The sequence below is a fragment of the Toxotes jaculatrix genome, chromosome 1, assembly GCF_017976425.1.
Source record: "Toxotes jaculatrix isolate fToxJac2 chromosome 1, fToxJac2.pri, whole genome shotgun sequence".
NCBI classification, from domain to species: domain Eukaryota; kingdom Metazoa; phylum Chordata; class Actinopteri; family Toxotidae; genus Toxotes; species Toxotes jaculatrix.
Genome location: NC_054394.1, coordinates 26,242,051 through 26,263,864, shown reverse-complemented (window position 1 = coordinate 26,263,864; position 21,814 = coordinate 26,242,051). Strand labels below are relative to the sequence as shown.

Genomic DNA, 21,814 nt, shown 5'->3' with positions numbered 1-21,814 from the left:
TGACCTTCACAAACTCTTATTTCATTCTGAGGATTGCCACAGCAGCAACCTTAGTAACATGATTGACATTCATAAATGCAACCACCAGTTCCTCTCAGAGAGAAGCATCATGTCCTCATTCAGTTTGAGTTGAACTACTTTGAAAAGTCACAGCAGTGAAAGAGAGAAGATGTGGGTATGAGCTTACTTATAATTTTCTGGAATTGAGAACTTTTGCAATTTGCATGACTTCTCCTGGTGTCTATGTTTTTAAAGTCCAGACCTTATTTGCATCATTTCTATAATCCCATATGAGGTGGTCCCAGTTTCATAAAGCTGCTCTCTTTTTTTTACTTGCACTCATCAGTTCCTACTCTCCTCTTGTAGAAAATTGGTCTGCTCACTTCGTTTTACAACGAGAACCGTAGGTGCACTGTTCATGAGAAAGAAATCCATTTTGATCAAAACTTAACAGCTCAAGATTGACTCAGCAAAGTTGTTGTCTGTCCTGTTTTATGTTGTGATTTTATACCTCTCTGAAACCTTTTCAGTGAGAGACACTACAATGAATTTGATGGGTTGCTATGTTTTTTTTTAGCAGGCGGTGCTTTGTGACAAACTGTTTCATGGTAATTCTAAGGTAATTCTCTGTGAAAGCATTTAAAAGAATAAAACTCCCAAAAAAGCAAGAACAAATGAAAAGAAAGTGTGATGAATTATAATGTATTTGAGTCAAGAGAAAGCTACAGTTATTAGACACACTATAGAAACTCTCTCTCTCTGTATCTTGACTCCTACTTACCTCTTGTACCGTAGTCTTTTGACCTCTCGTCTATGGGAAGTTAACGAACAGGCAGCAGTTGCAAGACAAATATGTGAGCACTGACTGTTTTCTCACTGCTGGAAAATTGGTACCTTAGCTAGAAAAAAAAAATGCAACAACAAATGAATCAACTGTCTTCATTGTTTGGCCCCAAACAAAGAAACTTGAGCAATTACCAAACTTGGAGCCAGTTTGTCTGGAAGGAATAGTTCGACATTTTGGAAGAAATGCTTATTTGCTTTCTTGCTGAAACTTTGATGAGAAGATCAATACCATTCTTCAACTGTCCGCTAAATATGACAGTAGAACAACAGCTTGTTATCTTAGTTTAGCATAAGTCTGAAAACAGAAGGAAACAGCAAACCTGGCTCTGTTCCAACATAAACAAAAGACACCTTACCCCAATAAAACCTAAGCTTGTCATTTTTACTGAATACCTTTTATACGGACTAAACAAGCTATAATATGTCAAATTGTGAGTTTTGGAGGCACTGGTAGCTGAACTTTACTAGCTAAGCTAGCCCGTTTCTGGCTGGAGCCTTATTTTAAAATGGCCAATGTGAGAGTGGTGTTGAACTTCTCATCTAATTATTGGCAAGAAAGCAAATAAGTTTATTTCCCAAAATGAAGAACAATTCCTTTAGTAATGTATTAAACATCACACACAATGCAACTCTCTGACACTTCTGTCTGATATTTGGGCGTTATGCTACTAACAGCTAATATAGTCTCAGCAGAGATGAGGAGCAGGCTACAGAGGTGTGGTAAGCTTGCTTCTTTCCAATTTTACACCCCTAGGCATTTTTCTTTTTTTTTTTTTTTTTGTTCTTTTCATTCTCAAACTTGTAGTCTTCACACCCAGCCAATGCTGACCCCACGGGGAGGCCCTGAGGATTTTGCACAGCTCCCACTGAACCCAAAAAAGACTTTAAACAACTTTGTTCAAAGATGCAGTTGTACTCCCGAAGACCTACTAACAGACTTTGATGTGTAAAATCAGTGATTTCCTTAAAAGCTAGGACCATGAACAACTGCCACTACTGTTGAAAACAAAAAGTACTAGAGACAAATGTGTGAATATACTGTATGTGACTGATTCAAGTAGCTGTATGTCCTTGGTTCTGTAAGGCATGAACATTAAAGAAAAGCAAAAACAGTTAATTGTCAAGGTCACAGGTGTGTATCGACTGCTCTGTGAGGGAGGATTGGGCCTAGTGACAATGACCCATGGGCTGTGGTTATCACCCTACCGACCAACTGCACCATCAATCTCAGTTACCAAAATATTGCCTTGAGATCTGTGGCTGTTTTAATGTGCAGAACCCCCACTCACTTCTCTTTTTCTAAAGATTATTATGTATTTAAATTTAGTGCTGAAGTACGATGACACATAATGAGCAGAATGGCTGGCCCTCCTCATAACAAGTAGTTTGAAAGCAAGTAGTCATCAATATTTCCAGATAAGCTCTTAAAACAAATCATGACAGGTGTCCTTTCGCTGAGACCGTGGACGATACAAAATATGCATCCACTGAAAAGTGCAGAGACTCAAATTTGTCGAAGCACGCCTTAGCTCAGTGATGGATTACAAGTGAAAAAGCTGAGCTTTCATTCGGCTGTCAGGAGCTGCCAGCTTCAGCAGTTTCATAACCTCTTAAAAAATGAGCAGCTTAGTGGTAATTGCCACACAAGTATTAAGGTAATAAATAACAAAAGTGAATCATTGCAAGTGTTTTAACAAAAGCAATATCCATTTCAGCTGGTGTAATAGTTTCGTCACATTGTTGTTGTTGAGTTTTACCTTGACAAATTTTTGTCAAATGACTTGTGACTGTGACAGTGTTCAGGCTTTTGTGATAAAAGCCTGCTTTCTGTTGATGCTTTATTATTGTACTTGTCTATCAAAATGTTGCTTTTTGCAAAACGTGTCATCAGAATTAATTTCAAATATAGAGGATTATTTTTTTTCCAATAATCTCTAATCTTTGAATCTGCTGAAGAACACAATCAACTTCACGACCAGCACGTTTTTTTAATTAAAGCGAGAGCAGAGGAAGTGGCAGTGAATTTGCATATGAAGATAGAAAAGTAAGATTGCTCTTTGAATGCTTTGGTTTAAAAAGTTAATTTTCCTCATTCATCAGTCATCTTTCTTTCACTTTTTTCACCAGTTAAACAAAACTTTTTTTGAGGGGAGGAGGATGGCTTAGAAAATATCTATTAAATCAACAAACCACTGCTCTCTTTTGGTGTCTCTCTGTAATAGGTGAAGCACAGTAAAGTGAAGTGAAGTTTAAAAAAACAGCCATTGGACATGAATATTTTATGACCTTGGGAGAGCAGATAAAGTGAAAGACAAAAACTCTGTTCGGAGTGCACTCTGGACACTCAGATCAATCAATTGTCGGTGAGGCAGACTCATCTCTGTGTTGAATCTTAATCTGAACATCTGAGACTCAGTGCCTTTGGGGAGTACATCAACTCCTAAACTGTTGTTGCTGCAAAAGGACAGTAACGACATACATGACATATTTTGTATAAAAATGAGAGTGATAAGTTGCTTTGCTGACCTTCAGAAATGAGGAGGTAATATTCAACTGGAGCTGTGTTTAACAGTCACTTCCCTACAATGTTGTATAAATGAAGCGGTGACTCACAGATGCATTAAGAACTGTCCTTTTTTTGCAGACATACTGCCAACATAAATTGCAGTTTGCAGTGTAATGTTATATATAAGAAGTTGTATGTTTCCCCACTGAAGCAGTATTTTTGTGTCCATAAGTCCATGTGGGTTTGTGCATGACACGATAAGTAATATAAATAACAAACTAACTAAAGTCACATGGATAGAATAGATCCCATCTTGCTCAGTCTGAGTCTTACTTGAGGATCTGGACCCTGTCACACACTTTTCCAACACTAAGTAACTCCCTGTAAATACATAAAAAGAAAACCCAGGGTTTTTTTTATACTGCTGTTAAATCCTTTTCAATCCACCACCTAGAAACACTGTAAAAGAGGACAGCTTTCAGGCAATTAATTTCTAAAGCCAAATGCATCTAGGCCTGTATCAGTTATGTCCCAGGGTCCCTTGTGTGAAAATTAGCATTTGATTATTTCCCTTTGCGCTCCTTCTTCTTCCATTAGCAACACGTCTTTATCATTCTCAAAGACCAAGAATGTAAATTAGCAGACTAACTAACAAACTGTTATCAATCTGAATGGTCTCTGCGGGTGTTTGTGTATTTTATGAGAAAGTGAAACCACTCTTCATTACTGCAAATTATATTTCGCTCAGCACAGCTCAGGCTGGTGCAAAATAAGGTAAGATGTGGCAAAACCATCAGTAAAAAGGACACCAATCACTGAGTGACAGTGTGTGGCACTGGAAAAGAAATGTTTAGATTTTGTCACATTGATATAGCTGTATATGAGAGAAGTTTATTTTGAATGTCTCAATCCACAGTGAGACCTCCCCCCTGCCCCCCTATCTGTGTCTGCACAGCACTGTCAGTCAGTTCATTTCTCTTTCTTGTGCCTGAGGTTGATATCAGATACGAAGAGCACCACATGAAAGTGGTGCGCCTACTCTCCTTTTCCAAAAGTTAAAATGAGAAACAGACTTAGAATACAAATAGCCATAGATCAAATGAATGGTAGGGATTTCGAACGCCTTATCTCACTCAGTCAGTCAGTTTGGAGTTGGCGGCTTTTACAAAGGCCCAGAGAGAGAACTGAGATCCTCCCAGCTATCCCTCTGGCTGTAGTGGAAACTGGTACATCTCACACACATATCACATTAAATTTTGCCTCTAATATTTTCCTTTCTTTTGATAGCTTCTTTAGAGAATTTCTCTATTTTCTACTCCTGTGTTTGCTGTATTTTGCCCATCCTCTGTCGTAATTTATTTTAGAAAAGTTGATCCATGAGAATGCAGTTTTTGCAGCATTTTTAAGAAGGAAATTTGATTTTGAAGACTGACATTAAGCTCGCTAATCCCTATGTTATGCTGCTGTTGCTCTGGAATGATTTCTGACAGGTATTAAAAGTAGGACTGGTGTTTGAAGTTCTTTTAAACAACTTCAGTGAATCCACATTTTGAACTTAGAGGTAAGTAAAGACTGAGAGCTTGAGTCACAAAAAACACCCAGAAATCTCTTCAGCTCTGATGTGTTTAATCAACCTTCATCATCCAATCATGGAAATTTTTCAAAGAGCCTGTTAATTTCCATAAAATTTCAGTTTTGTTGGGTTTGATGGAGAGGGCTTCTATTGCTTGTCAACCAGAAATGTGATTAAGCTCTGAAATATTCTTCTGAGTAACCCTTGTTTAGTCTTCACCAAAAAGCAACTCATATATTCCCTTACTCATTACGCATTCTACAGAGGAAGAAGTGAAAAGAGAAAATTATCTACTTTGAATTGCCTCTGTTTAATCCCACACTCAGATTCTTCAGTCTGCATATTTGCTGGCAGAACATCTGCCTTTCAACACTGATATTTCTGAATATTACTCTGCACAAGGGGAATGACTGGATTTGCATGATACGCATGTTGAGTGGAGTCATGAGCTTCAGTCTGTTATCAGTTTTCTTGTGACAGATCAACATATAGACATGTAGTTCACCTAAATCACATTATAATATCATTAATACACAGTTCAAAATAAAATTACCTTCTGTAGTTTTAAATCTGTTCTTCAACAATAAAATCCACGGCTGAAAGCGCTCTGCATGGAATTGGGAACATTTCTTTTTGATTTTTTCATTAAAAAAATAGTCCATTGCTTTTGGTTTCCTGTCCCTGTTAGGTAATTCCACTAAAAAGTGTAAATACATAAAAAATCTCTAATCACTAATATAGAGCTCCAAGGCAAGCTGTACATAATCAGTGCACAATGATAAAGCTCCACATAACACTGTCCTCCCACAGTCATTTTCATACAATGCTGTACAAAAGATATCACCAAGGGATTTCTTGTTTTTGCAACAGAGGAATATTCCACTACTTATAAAGGAACAACATGATTAAAACAATGGAAAATAATGAAAATGTACCCTGAACAATTTCAGGGTACATTTAAAAAGAAATGTAGAAATGCATAAACAGCTCAGTTAACATAATATCATCCCCAGCTACTGGCTTAATATTAATGATTATCATACTTTGGGTTACTTTGGGTTGGGTTAGTCCTAATGTAGTCCTAAGAGTCTACAGTTGTCTGTACAAACAACACTGGCATCCCTACAGCTATGCAGCGATTAAGCTAAAAACTCATCAGCATAATCAATATCTTACTAAGAGTCTTAATGACACCTTAATGTGACATCAGCTCCTCATAGTTCTGTCAGTGCTCTCTTTTTGCAGCACACGTAGAACACAAATAAAAGGATCTTGAATTCTCTCAAAGTCCACATGCAACTTTGACATTTAACTGCTCTTAAAAACACCAGCAGACTGTGGTGTATCTGTAGGTTTTAATGAGACCATCTATAACTTCCGTAACAACATTACCTGCAGTCGGCTGTGGGGAGATGAGATACCCTCAGTGAAAGTGGGAGAGTACTTACACAGTTTTTTCAAAGGCAAAATGTTGCAGTCTTGCATCATACATGTGGTGTACCCGGAGTTCTGTTTGCCAGTGATGATATCATCCTCCTTTATTCTTTCTCATGGTGTATTATATAATACTTGGCATCAGCACAAACTGAGGAGTCGGGAATGTCTCATTTATTTAAGTCTTCACTGTAATACCCTCATGTAGCCTCATGCAAAAGACATTAGAGCTCAAAGAAAGATTTAAATGAAAGGAGATTTTGGGCTGGTCACTTCTCTGTCATAGGGCTGATCCCACATCAAAAAGCAAAACCAAGGATAAATCATTATCCAGATTACTCTATGAAATCACAATAAGAATCACAATCAGCCTAATTGGCTGAGTATGTTTGACTCAAGTTTTCAGTGGCTCTCTGTTCTTACATCCACAGCCAAGAACAAATTCACGGGAAGACGCACACAGACATACAGATAAAACAAGGACAACAAAACTAAACAGCATAAGCATATGTCCGTGGAGAGAGAAAACCAAACACTGTGTAGGAACCAACACAGAAATGTGGAAAACTCCACACAGAAAAGTATCATCAAATTAAAGATAATTGGTTAAAGGGATAAACAGGAGGGAATGGAATTAAATACACTACAAGTTAGGAATCAAAGTCATACATCATCTGCAGGGCAGGAAGAATGTTGGAAGCCATGATCATTATTGTAGCTGCTTTTGCAACAATGGTGATTTTGAAAAGGAAAAGTGACTGTTTTGGTCACTACATTGGTCAAAGGTGCTCACAACTGTTTCCTATTAAAACAAAAACAAAGCAATGCTATAACTTGACGGAATTGTTTTTGTGAGGAGCTGAAGATCTTAAACAGTTTCTGCCACCAGGAGATCTGTACTTTGTCAAACACATTCTGCAGACTGGCTTCATTTACAGGTTTCAGCAGTAAAAGGATGGATTGGAAAACTTCTTTCAGCTTTTTACTGCTCCATTTTAATAGAACTACAACTCTAAGTATGCTAAGTATGTACACTGATGCTTTTGTTTAATATTTGCAAATTAAATTTCTATTCATGTTGTAGTTAAATAGCCATATGGTCATGGCTGTATCCCTATATTTGTCTTTTTTGCAACATCGAACAAGAATAGCACTATCATGATAACAGCAATCTAGTAGTAGTAATACTGTAGATGTAACATAAATCTTGGCACAATTTCTTAATGATCTTCTTACCTCTTATCCTGGCTAAAAAAAAATGGACAATGAACAAATATGCGTTGAAAATTCAAGAAAAGATTTTTTCACTTGGAAAAGTGGGCTTCTGTTCTCATGTGTTTAAAAAATTAACGTTTAAACAGCATTTTAGTAAGCACAATATGATTTTATACAATAAATAAATAAATAAATAAATAAAACAATGTTCGTCTATTTTTATTTTATTCAACAATGCACAGCAGATCTCCACCGCCCTCTCCACAAAGCTCCAGCCGACTAATTTGATTGGTACGTGGATATCTCGAAGCTCTCGTCCTATCTCGCGATACTGAAGATCCTTCCCAGTGAGAAGCAGATCCCGAGCCGCACTCAGTCGCTGTTGTGGCTGGGAGGCAGCGCGGTCAGCCAGTCTCTTCGGTTGAACCGTGATTCAGCCTGAGGTAAAGCAGGACTCTTTCAAACTAACCGACCAACCGTGAACAATTACTACTGGCGCCCCTGAACAAACTCGTGTTCTGCACGACACCTTTAGTCCTCCAGGTAAGGTTGCTAACGTTACGTCTTGTTGGCTCCCTCTGTCCAGACACTCATATGCAGTGCTAGCTGATTTTTTTCTCACTTCACTTTCCCATCAGCAAAGAAACATTTAAATCCCACCAGCCGCCCTCTCCTCTGCTGTCACATCTTACCTTTGCGAAGCACTCAACCGTTAAGTCCGTAATTCAACCTTAAGCTTGTCGGCTTCTGTTAAAGGAACCAGAGGGGGAGTGTAGGAACTTCATATCTGACTGTTGACTGTCTCTGAAATGCATACCGCTGTTAGCTTGCATGCTAACGATACATCTGCTTAGTATAAAGTAGTTATTGGCTGGCTCACTAGCTAGCTGGCTATGTCGCCTACCACTTCAACGCAAAAAATATCAGCATTTTACATTACTGTTGGAGAGGTTGTGGTGAGGTGGCTACGCGGGGAAGCCATGGAAGGCTTCTTTTTTTTGTGAATGGACCAGGTTAGAAACCGACAAACTTGTGCCACCGGTCCTTTATGGGTTTTAACAGCAGTTTTAACAGCAGTAAGATATGATTTCACCGCAAGCCGTTGCAACAGTATAGCTACAGTACTGGGCAAAAGCTAAAAGTAAAGAGAGGATGCTATCATATATAATGCTATGAATATATATATATTTATTTACAATGTGCAGTAAACAATGAAAACCTAAATAACTCTACAAGTAAAGTGAGTATGCTTTTAAATGTAATTCCATGAACATTTCTTATTTACAAAGTGCAGTAACAAGCAAAAACTTAACTGAACATAAACATTCAGTCAGCATTTGATGTGGCCACCCTTTGCCTTTATAAAAAACAACAACAAAAAAAACCTGCACCTGTTCTCTGAGGTTCACTTGCACACATTTTTTCAGAGTACTGGTCAGGAAGGTTGTTCCAAGCATCGTGGAGAACTTGCCGCTTTTGTTCTGTGGATTTTGGCTGTCTCAGTGTCTTCTGTCTCTTCATGTAATCCCAGACTAACTCCCTGATGTTGTGGGACTATTTGTTCCTCTTGTCGCTGAAGATAGCTCTTTATGACTCTGGCTGTAAGTTTGGGATTATTGTCATGCTTGCAGAATGAATTTGGGATAGATAAGATGCCTCCCTGATGGAAAAGAATTGAAATGCCAAACATGCCTATAACTTTGCATAGTATTGTCCTATTAATTGCAAGTTTACTCTGGTACTCCTCACTGTCTAACAGATGTCTCTATATTTAAGGTGCTATATGTGAGTATTTAATCTTAAAAAAAATAATAATAATAATTTAAACTGTCAACAGAATGTGAAGAAAGTTTTACGTGAAACATTCAACATCAGAGGACCAAGAAGTCCCACTGCCCAGAGGGCAAGAAACCACATTAGGCGGCAAAGAAAAGAAGTGATAGAAATAGGAGCAAAACAAAAGTTAACATTGGCGCTGCTTTCCAGTGCTGGAGACAGCTCTTGGTGAGTAAAGGCATGAAATTTGATGCTGAACTTTCAGCATTTCTAGACTGGTATGTAAACAGCTGTTAATGCTAATGTTGGCTATGTATCGATAGTAAATACTTGCATATAGCCTTTATGTGTAATTTCAACATCCTCAAAGATATTTTCCCCCACCCACCTGCAGTGCACGTTTCTGCAGCTGTTGTTATTATAGACTAAAGGGAAAAGACCACTTATATGCCATTGTGCTTCTGGGAGTACAGTAATCATAATAATGACACTAACTTTACTTTTTACTGGTCAATACTCTCCTTGAGTGCATATCTTGAATTGTCTGTCCATAGCAGTTCTTCGCTCTCTGTTCTGGTAACTACACAGCTTTTAATAGTGTGCATTGTTAGGGATCTTCTTTAGGCTATTTTGAGGGTACTGACATGTGTCCATATCCTTAACCCTAAATGTCCACCAATGAAGATAAGATAGACCTGTATTCATGCTGATGGACGTTTTTCTACCCAGTCACAATTCTGTAATAACCAAATTTAAGGGATTCTTATCAAAACTGTTTTGTGCACGTTAAAAAAGATTATCGGCCACTTACATCATCAGATTTTATTAAAATGATCAAATTGAAAATATACCTCAAATTTGCTGTATCGCTCAGGCTTTACATAGATTATATACTATATGTATAGACATAATACAATAAGACTTAACAACATAAATTTTGTATCCAATAATCATTTTAAACTTAAAGACGAAGCACAAATAGTTTGTAGACTGATCCCTTCCATTTCTAGTTTTCTGTTTTAAATTACGACCAAGATATGTTCAGTTCAGGTAAAAATCAATTTTCACTGTTTTTGCACTTCGATTTCGTGTTAACTACTGGCCATATCCACTTATCCACTTTTAAAGTCACTTTTATTCATATAGCACCAAATCCTAACAGAGGTTATCCCAAAGCACTTTTACCAATATATCTATAATATGCTAATATTGGCCAATATATTGGCCTGGCTGATTTATTGCTCTAGCTTTTGCCTTATTGATCTAGTAGGCAATTGTACTTAGTTAATCCATTCATTTGCATGAAAATGAGGATTTCCCCAAAGGAAATTAAAGCCCACTGATATAAATGTAAATCAGGCCATCGGCCACATAACACCTTTCCCATATACTGTGTGTATTCCCATAAAAGTTTTTTTTGTGAGTAAAATAGTCTAGCTGAAAACATTTGAACATTTGTTGTAAATCCGCGTAGTATATGAGTCAGTATAGCAGTTTATTTTTTTTGGACTTACTGAGTGTGTGAATTCCTCACATGATACGTTAATAAAGGATGTCCTTGGCTCCTTGTGTGCCATCGGCACAACAAATAATATCTAGGAATGGCCATTTCAAGCAAAAACTACTATTTGATAATGACGGGGAGCTGTTCAACTGTTCTTCGAAGGTCGCCCATTCTGAAATTGTGGTAGACTTATGATGTGCTAGCTTTACCTGGCAGAGTTTGCATTGCACCTCATTTTTATTATTTTTTCATTATTTCCATACAGAACCTTTTGACGGCTGAAGTAGCCTGACTTTGCATGTTTGTGCAGTAGTATCTAATCTCACAGCACCACACACCTTTCACCGGTGCCTGGTAGTAACACATTATTCTTCTTCTTCTTTTGTTGTTTAATGACATTTGGCAAACAACCTTTAGGTGCATTATCACCTCCGCCTGGCAGTTGTAACATTCTAGCTCCCACCCATTCCCACTTTGGGTGTGGAATCTTTTACCTAGACAAATGAAAGTATTGTTGTTCAACTGATCTACTCTTTAGTTTTAGTTAAAAGTTAAAACTGAACTGTAGGCCTGTAATTATCCAGAAACATTATCACTCCAGTTGTAGTCCGTGACATTATGGCAGCTGTTCTGTCAAATTTGACAACAAACATTGATTCCTGGCAGCCAGCCTGGCTACCCTTTCTATAACTTGCTGTTGGGCGCTGTCTGTTTTCATTTGGTGCTCTGAATTTGCACATGAACCACAAGGGCAATGGAGAGAAGCGAATGCAACATAGGTTTTCACGTAATGGAAAGTGAGGTGGAAAACACTTTTGATGTGCTTATTTTTAATATGACTTTTAATAATTTCTGGTGCTGTTGAGATTCTTTTTGCTTGCTGTCACATATTGATCTAGACATAAACACAATGATCGAATAAATTCAAGTAATTTATTAATTGTGGCTCTAAACGGTGTAAACAATCTAGTTTACAGAGTAGAGTAGTTTATTTTTCGATATTCAGATTTTACATGGTAGTCAACTTACTGTGTGTGTCTGTATGTGTGTGTGTGTTTTTGCATAAATGCCTTTACCTTGTTAGGTATCATGTTCTCTTTGTCTCCTACAAAGACGGAATCTTCACACTTACACACACACTTTGAGCTACACAGGTAAAATTCACACATTCTGCGAATATTCACACTCTTAAGTGAAACACTTGCATGTCTATGTAATAATAATAATACTTGTATTAATGTGTTACATATGTTCAGGTTGATAAATATATGAAAAAGAGACAGTTTATGTTACGTTTTTAGTGTGTGTGGTCACATTGTGCCTTCTTACTATTTTACACCACTGTAGTATCATTTTCCAGATTCCTCTTTTTTTGTCCCAAGGTTTTTTGAAATTTACCATCAATGCAATGTTATTTTTTATGACACACATCTAGTTAGGTGCTAGTTTTAAGCAGTAAATGTGTAAAAGTGAGTTTTACTTTAAGGTTTGTTTTAATTAATTTTCACGCATTTACTGTTTGTTTCCTGGTTTGCATGTTAGAACCTTTAAAGCTTGGTTTTACAGAATTACTACTTTAAAGTACTTACTGACCAAAGCAGCTTAAAAGTAACAGGTGCTCCGGTTTGTGTCAGCTGGCTGGTGGGGACAAGTGGAAACAAATATATGTATACAATGCAGAAAACAGAATTACTGTCAATTAATAGAAATAAAATTAAGAATTTTGTATATGGTGTATGGTTTTATAAAGGGTTTCATAGAAGGGGAGGGTGTGTAGAAACGTGCTAACAAGAACGTAGGAACAAATCCTTATTCCATAGAGTGTGAAACTCGACTCGAAGACAGAATACACTATATCATACTACAAATATTTTATATAAATAGGTCTACACTGTGGGGTAGATAATATGTTATAATACTTCATTAGGAAGAGAAGAGATTCTGAGTGATACTTGAAATACCAACAAGCAATTTAGACTCAAACAAAAAGCTTTGAAATCCATAAATCTTAGCACCTGGCAAAGTAATCCTTTAGTCACTGGTATTGATCAACAGCTCTGTCCGCCCCCCCTTAGATGCATTAAGGCCATTTCCTGCTGTGGTGCAAAATGTACTTCTTCAAAAGTTACTCCTCCAGCATTTTGAAAACACCATGCAGCGTCATGTTGTTTTTATGCACTTTCTCTCTACGGTTCTGTTCCGAATACTTTATCATATTGTTAAATCACTGCATATTATATGTGTGTATTAAGAAACAAATGACTTCAGTTTAGTCTTGCAATATCCCCCGCATTAAGAGCTGGTGAACGTGCCTCTGATATTGTGGCTTTATGTGGACGCTCTTTCACATATATATTCATGTACATATTATGTATACACTCATAGGCATAGGCACAAAGACTTGTAGATGCATCTCTGATCTCTGTTCATTTTGTTGTTTTGTTCATAGCTTCTGGTGTCTTGGCAGAGTCTATTTGCACAATTTTACCAAATCCTTGTGACTCTGTGGTATTCACCATGTCACTATTGTAGTCTTAAACCCATATTCCCTCTTTCAGTTTGTCATTTCCGGTTATCTTGGGTTATCTGCCGATTTCGGCAGAGTGCAGTTCCACGTTTGTGCTTTGATTTATTGTTGATGTACGTCCTTCCAAAGCCATTTCAGTCTCTTCTCAATGAGTGCCCTTAATCAGCACATTTCACCACACTGCATGAAACAGTCAAGTGTCCTTGTGGCTGAAGTTCTCTCTTCTTGTTTCAAATGTGTGGGTTGTTTAAAACATTGAGGAGCACAGGACAGAGAGCTGTCAAATGGTAGCTGTGTTTTATCCTGAACTCCACTCATTTTTACCCTTCTCTGTGGTATTTGAACTGCAGAGTGGGAGCAAAGTAGAAACCAGATATGCAGCTTGTAGCATGTCCAGGCCGTGACTGCGTACACCGGAGTAATTACTGTCCTTAAACCTGAGACCATTGCTAGTTTTCTTTGATCTACCCGCTCTCTGAATCATGCAGCTGCCTATAAAGGAGTATCATTCCCTATTATTACATTGTTGTGCCAAAGGTTTTTTGCCAAGTCTAAACGTGCCTGTCTCAACAGCAGTCCACAGGAGAAAAACCTAAGTCTAGGCCTCATCACAAATTTTAGTGTGTGCATGGCAATCGTACGCTTGTGGTGCACATTTCTAAAACACTGGTCACTGTTTGGCGCTTAGGTTAAAACCTGCGTCAACGGAGCAACAGTTGATGTCAGCTAGTAGTACCAATTTTGTAAATTTTATCATATTTTTTGCTTGGCTCTAGCAACTGTGGTAAGATGCCAGCCAGTACTTTGTTCCTCCTTATGTCCTACTCTGTATATTTCAAAGTGTTCTACAGACCTTTTTAAAAAGGTGTAATTTTCTGTCTGTTATCAACTAATTATACATTTTGGACAATGAAACAGTTTTTTTTTTCTCATCTGAAGATAGAAAGCAAATGTAAAATTTATTTTCATCTGTGTTTACAAGTCTTCTTTTTGGAGTGTGTTCATCATCTTAATTAAGCTTTAAAGGAAAGGTCTGTGTGAGGCTGATTCTTTCCTCACGCTCTTGAGGATTTCCCATCTGTTTTTCCACCAACAGCCCAAAAAGAGATAATTCTGCCAAATCATAGGCGGAAGACTAAATATCTTACATTATCCTTCTTTTTTATTGTTCTGTGGTGTCCTCAGCTTTCAGTTTTAAGTCTATGAACTTTTGAGATCTGTATTCCTATATACGTTGTCTCACACTAACTTGATGATCATAGCTAATCTAACAACCCACCTTTTTTTGTCACATGTTTTAAAATTATGTGCTGGGAGAGATTTACTGAAATGTTATGTGGCAGATATGGTTTGTATCATACCGTGAAATAATGAGATTTTTCAGTGAGTACAGATTATATTATAAAGTTTCTACCAAAGTATCTGTCCCTGTAATATCGTTGTATTAGGCCTTGTTGCAAATCAGCAAGCACGACTATTATTGTGGTACTGGGCATAGAGGATTTTTGCATCAGTGTGATTACCTATCTCGATTTGTACTTTCAGTTTTCTCAATTGAGTTTACAAAAATATCCTATACATTTGAATTTCCTATATATCCTTATACACAGTATATTACTGTTGTGATTATAAATCACACATACCCAGCAAAAGACTTGATCCAGATTGCCCACACCTAGTGGCATAAGGGAGATTATCAGATATGGGTTGTTTGTCACAAAGCTGGCAGATGGCAGTTCTACTGTTGAGGCTCCTTTTCTTGCTGAGGTTGACCAGAAAATCGTCTTTAAATTAGCAATTTTTTTTCCCTGCTCCTCTAAACCCACCATCAGCTTGGAAGCAGTCAGATTGGCTGCTTCATGCATCTTGACCCTTTGAGACCGTGATTCACTTGTGCTCTGATACTTTAGTCTGCTCACTGGATGTTGGATATTAGTAAAACTTGCTGGTTCTATACCCAACTAACAACAAGGACCATCTGGGACTCTTTAGTCCTCCTGATGACCAGTGCCTGGAGTAGCCCAAGTTTTTGAGTAGTCAGTTAGTTGTGGAAAATTGTCATCTGTAGGATGTTTGCAGAAACAAGTAATGTAATTTTTTCCAAATGGATTTAAAAACATCTGAATTTTTTGTGAAAATATATAAATTCTAAAAGCATTAATAGATATTTTATGTAGAAAATGTATTTTATAAGAAAAAAAGAGTAGCTCCATCACCAAAAAAAAGTAAGTAATCTAGTTTATAATTTGGAGGTAAAGTGTGTGTGTGTAAATTGTTTAGATGAAATTCCAAAGTAAGGAGGAAAAAGTGTCATATGCAAGTTTTTCTACTGTCCTTGACAGTCCACATTGTCATTGTCTGTTCTATCCACACCCTGTAATAAAAAGTGCTTGATCTTTTTTTTTTCTCTCTCTCACTGGGTACTTCCCAACCCAACCCCAACTGGGACTTGCTGGGTGTAAACTTCCTTTTTCTCTTAACATTGGTGTTTCCATCGGAAATCAAGTGCTGTATTAAATGCAGTTCACCTTATATGGCCTCACTAATCCTACAAAGCAAACCTTGAATGTGTTGAGGAAAGGCAACTGAAGTGGAAGGATAAGAAGAATGTGGCCTTGTATTGTTGGTTAACTTGCTTTCCATCGGAACAGCACCTTTTTCAAAGAACAGAAAAGAGCTGTTGTGGATTGTAAGTTGCTGACACCAAGCTATTACACTATCTTCCTTCAGCTTGCCTAAATTATGTCGATGTCTGATAGTCACTTTGTGTCTGCCCCACTGCCGTAGCTGCTTGAGCTTGCTCATGCTGGGATTTTTGTCTCTAATACAGACAAAGCCAGGTTACCCCATGGTGCTTAATAATAGGCTAAAAGAAAAAGGTCTGTAAGCATGACACTTCCTAAGGCTTTAACCCCCAGATCCCCAAATTTACCCTAGTCACTAGGATTGTTACAGTGCCCCTGATAACTGGCTAACTAACATCAGTGCTGGCAAGTGGACAGGTGGAGGATTTTTTTTTTTTTTCTGTAGCAAGTAATCGTTTGATGATGATTTAGAGACATTGTCAACCCCCTCCCAGAATGTCCTTATTTTTGAGGACACAGTCGCTCTGCCATTACAGATATTGAATTGGGTCAACTGACACCTACCCACAGGCCCAAGTTTATGAATTTTGGCCAGCCTTCTTGTCTTGATTATACGTATTACAAATTTGTTATAAATGTCAAAGTACTAAACTTCTTGGTAATCAGTACACCTTCATTTCTTTACAGTAAATTCTAAGTTAAATTTCTGAAGACTCAAAAGTTCACAATCCAGCCAGCCCTTCACAATGGCTGCTTTTGTTAGCATTTAGTCCACAAGTTTCTTGTTTTTCTAACCCACATTCTTTGTTAATATCTGGCAGTGGGTTGAGGGGGTTGGATGAGTCAGGGCTCTCTGTGGGACACTGCTGTTCTAAACCCTGGCCCTGTGACCCCCACAGTAGAGCCAACCATGGCCTTCTTCAAAGGCAACACGCAGACAGCTTATGTCTGCATACTTTAGAGCCATAACCCCACCGCCAGGCACCCTCCCCTATACCCCTCCTTAATGCTAAGCACCAACCACTCTGTGCAACAAAAGAAAGTGGCCCCAGATGCCCTAAGGCACGCAGACAACAGATAAGCTGCCATCTCATTATACTCCATACTCTTTGGCTTTCATTGAAGAAGTGTTTTAGAAAAATGCGTCTAACACAGATTTTGTATTGTTGGTGTTGCCAGGATTAAGAGCTCGTTGGTCCAAACTGACTTTCCAAGGAATTGTAACACTCTGTGGGGAGTGAGATGCTCTGGTTGGCTGGCTCATGGTCATGTGTGGACTGCTTGTGCCTTTGCCTTCTGTACTATCTGTCACATAATCAGAACTCCAACCCAAGACACCCACTGCACTGCCCCTTCATGCACATGGGTTAACCACATGTTTAAGCAAATAATGAAGTGCTCGTCTTCTCAGCCAGAATTGTCTCTTGCGGCAGTCTGACTTGCAAGTGTTTATTCAGCGGCAGTGAATAGAGATACCACTGTGCTGTCTCAGCTCATGTTCTGTGCAACCAAAGTTAATAACACCCCTCTTGTTATACTAACAGACTGAATGCTTCTCATTCCATTTTTTTACTCACTACAGACTTCTTGTGTCCTTCACTTTTCCAAACAATTGTTGTCCATAATGGAACTGAGATTAAAAAACTCAACTTGGCACCAGCTAAACACAAACAGCATGTTTGTCTACCCTGTCCTTGCTTGTTGGCGTTTGTGCCAAAGGAGTGTGTATTGATGTTTCATTGTTTTTTTTTGTTTTTTTTTTCTTCTGCTGCTTTGTTTTCATTATGCATTCAAAGTAAAATTCCTGTACATTCCTACTGGGGTTTTATTCTCAAAATAGCAGCGGTTGTGACTATGGGTCATGCTAGCAGTGTACTCACCACCTCTGCTGCTGCTGCTGTAGAGATCAGGGAAACATGGACTACATGGAGTAGCCCCCTGAATTAGATAATTGAGGCAACTGCATAGGGAGTGCATTTTGAGAAAATTCATAGGTCTGAGTCAGATTGTACCCAATAAACTGATACAACATAAAGCGAGGAGTCAGTACGTGGAAGGCTTTTTATGGAGAAGCAGCTGCAGGAAGTGTCAAGTTTACATTAATATTTTATTAATTTTGAGAGAATTGAGGTTCATCATCGAACTGAAAAGAAATCAAGCTGCAGCAATTTTGATAGTCGGTGAGTTGCTTCCAGCTTCTCATTTCAGCAAAATTTGTGAAGATTTGCTGTTTTTCTGCGTTGTAGGTGATAGTAAACGGAATATCTTCTGCGTTTTTGACTGTAGGTCACGCGAAACAAGTGTTCCAAAAAAAAAAAAAAAAGGTACTGAGCTCGATTGGGAGATAGTTTGCTACAACCCTACTTCATCAGAGTTTAGACAGTAACATCTGCTTCTCACAAAAAACATTAAAAATAGGAACAGAGAAGCAATAGGCTGCAAACAACAGTGACCTCTGCTTTATGAAGGAGTTACAGAATTACTGAACACTTGCACATTCAGTAGTCAGCTATGATGTTAGCACAGCTCAGTTTAAGGTGGTCACAGTCATGCATTAGCCCTGTTCCCAATCAAAGTGTGTGTTGCACTGTACTGGGATTTATTTATTTAGTCCTTTGTCAGAGGAGAAAAGTAGCCTACAAGTGATAGTGTATTAATAAATGAGTTCTTTTCCATTCATTTTGATAATGGAAGGCCTCAGTGCATGAAGCCTGTGTAGTGAAATGTCGCTGGACTGCCATTTTGCATTTATTCTCATAAGAGCCATCCACTCTTACTACCCAATGTGGTTGAAGGATGCCTTTATTAATTGTTTTAATAGCCATCTTGACAACTTGACACCCTCCAATATTGCAAAACTGGGAGACTCTGATGCTCTCTCATCTTTCCCTTGGAAAAATTAGCCTTCCTCGACCCTCCTTTGCTATGCGTCCGTGACATTCACACTTGATTAGGCTTGCAAATGAAGTTTTCCTTCTTTTGAAGTAGAAGGCGCGACCTTGGCCCCAGAGACCTGTTAAGTCTTTATTGGATTGGCTGGACATACTGAGCTAGGAGGGTGTCCAAGCAGTGTTTAATGCAGCCAGTACACCTGCTTCAATCAGCACTTGTTTCAGCTTTTCTTCATGGCTTTTTTGTAGCCTCTGGACCCTTAGTAGTAACCGGAGTACTTGAGATAAAGATAAACTATGTAGAATCAAAAGTGTCCCTATTTTTTCAGTTGATTTACAGTAATGCTATTCAGTCTGTCAGCCACCTAAATTCATATACTGAACCATTATGAAAGTTATTTAATTACAAGTGTGCCTGCTCTGGTGTGACTAGTCCAAATGCCCACAGTGAGAAAGGTCTGTTTTTAAAGGGTTTAACTAAGAGTAACAGAAAGGCTGATATTGATTGCTCTCATAGTTGTTCAGGGTTTTGTGAAAACTTTGATAGTGTGCAGTGCCCAGTGCCATTTTTAATCACTGTGGACTCAGTTGTTGATATTGTATAAAATGAGTAGGGAGCCCTGTGATGTGAAAAATGTTTAGAGTCATTTGAATGTGAGCAAGGAGTTAGGTCTACACAGCAACATGGTGGGAAAGACTAGACCAGTGTGCAAACACTGGGTTCATATGCATGAGAAGATACTATTCATAAAAAGATGAGTGTATAGAAAAAATAGAAGAGCTGTGTGGCCTCTGACTATCTGCAATCATGTCTGGTTAATTATGGGGCTGAGCTAAAATTACTGCTTGGATTACTATTTGGCCAAAAACACTATAAGTATTTGACTTTTGATGTTTTGTACAGAAAAAAAGTACTTATTCATCAGCGCTGGTTAAATATGATGTGTAAAATTTTCTTCTTTGTTATTTTAAGTCTCTTTCTGAACTGAATATGTGTAATCTGTTAGAACTGTTAATTAGTTATTATACCTAATTAGCTGTTTTTGACATCGTCTTTGATCACTAAATGAGGCAGGGGGTATTTCATCCTATTTTATCAAATTATCTGATGTCTGTAAAGTGTCTGGATTTTATTTCTACACTTCCCTGCCATTGTTCATTTACTGCAGTCTTGCTAATTTACCCTCCATTGCTCTTGTCCCACCTACAACTGAGCAGGACATTTTTTGTCATTTCAGCAGCCTCTCTGCTAATGAGCCTCTGCTCAGACTGGCAGAGCAAAGGGAATTTAAGTTGGAGTTAACTGGTAAATTTCAGACAACTTTGCTGAAATATTTATACTTTAAAATGGCATAAAATTAGAATGGGATTTGCAACACGATGGTGCAGCACAATAGCTCAGTGGTGTGCACTGTTGCCTCACAGCTAGAAGGTTCAAATCTGCTGGCCTTTCTGTGTTGAGTTTGCTTGTTTTCTCCATGAGTGGGTCTCCTCTGGGTGCTTCGGTTTCCTCCCACAGTCCAAAGACATGCAGGCTAGGTGAACTGGAAAGTCTAAATTGGCTATTGATGCCCCTCAGAGGGTTACCAGGGTTATGACTGAACAAAACCATGTAATTCTCAAATTGTAAAGACAGTTTCCTTCAGTTTAGTGGTTGTTTAAAATAATAACTATATATATATCACACACACATTATACGATATTGGCCTATCATAGATACATCAGTAGTGATGCATATGTTTTCCAACATCCACCAATGTGAGAACTTATTTTTACAGAACATAATGCAGAAAAAAAAATGCTTGGGGTCACCACATAGTTTGTCTAGCAAAGTGCGTTACAAGTCCACCGTTTATCAAACTCTCATCACAGTCTGCAGCACATGCAGCGGAGTATGCATCACAGCCACACCACGTGACGGCATCATCTTCCCTTTTCCGTATAACATATATAATCTATTTGAATTTATTTGAAATGCAACAATATACCAAATTATAGCCTAGCAATAAAGCATATTTATATAGCACTGAAAACAGGATATGAGAAGTAATTTGCAAAAACTAAAAAGGCGTAATACTGCATATGGTGCTGCTGAGCCACCCCAAATCACAGCAGGAGAAATTCTTTCCCTGTGACAGCCCTACAGAAGAGTTTAATGATTCTTGTTTTTTGTTTTACATTTTTTTGACATCTGCCTTGTCATTATGAATGCTTCTGAAGTCAATAAGCCTTGGGAATGCTGACTGCAGAATAGAGTGTGAATTTACTGTCTTCTTCACATATTGAAGAAGTGCAGCTGAATAAATACGCTTTGCTGTACCATCGAAGTACAGGCATGTCTCCTCTGCTTTTTCACTCCACATACCCAGTCCATACCCGCCCCATGCCTGAGTAGCACATTTACCATTCAGCTCAGCTCTGACAGCAATGACGAATTTGATGGGCCATGGCTGTCTCAATGTCATATCTTCAACCCACTTTATCCATCTAATGTAAAGCAGACTTTGTGATTGTCCAGTGTAAGGAAGAGCCTTGTTTGTATGGGATGACATATAATGGAATAATACTGTACATAATAATGGGTTTTCATACCTATATATATATATATATATATAGAGAGAGATAGATAAGGGGGAAAAAGCAGTCAAGCTCAGCTGCAAATGCTGCAACCCAGGCCGTGCTTTATTTGTTTTTTAGGGTTTTGTTTAATGGCCCTTTGGACTCATTTTTTGGTTTAGCATCATTAGCTGCTACAGAGGCAGGTTTCTGTCCTCACACCGTGAATTAAGTCGTTAATGTTTACACCGGCGGTAAGGACAGGCATTCAGCACAAGTCTGCAGATCTGAAGCTACTCCATAAATAATACACACTCAGTAGTGTACTGCAGCGCAAAGTGAGCAGTAAAATTGAGATTTCGGACGCTCATAAATCATCATTATTTTTTCATAATTACTGA

General features: G+C 38.2%; 1 protein-coding gene across 1 annotated transcript in view; it reads left to right on the top strand.

Moving 5' to 3' along the window:
* The first annotated feature begins 7,954 nt into the window (after positions 1 to 7,954).
* Positions 7,955 to 21,814, top strand: part of glceb (glucuronic acid epimerase b) — a 48,500-nt gene continuing 34,640 nt past the window's right edge. Inside the window, exon 1 of the mRNA XM_041040765.1 lies at positions 7,955 to 8,117. The gene's annotated coding sequence lies outside the window, so the exon portion shown is untranslated. The remainder of the gene's footprint in view (positions 8,118 to 21,814) is intronic.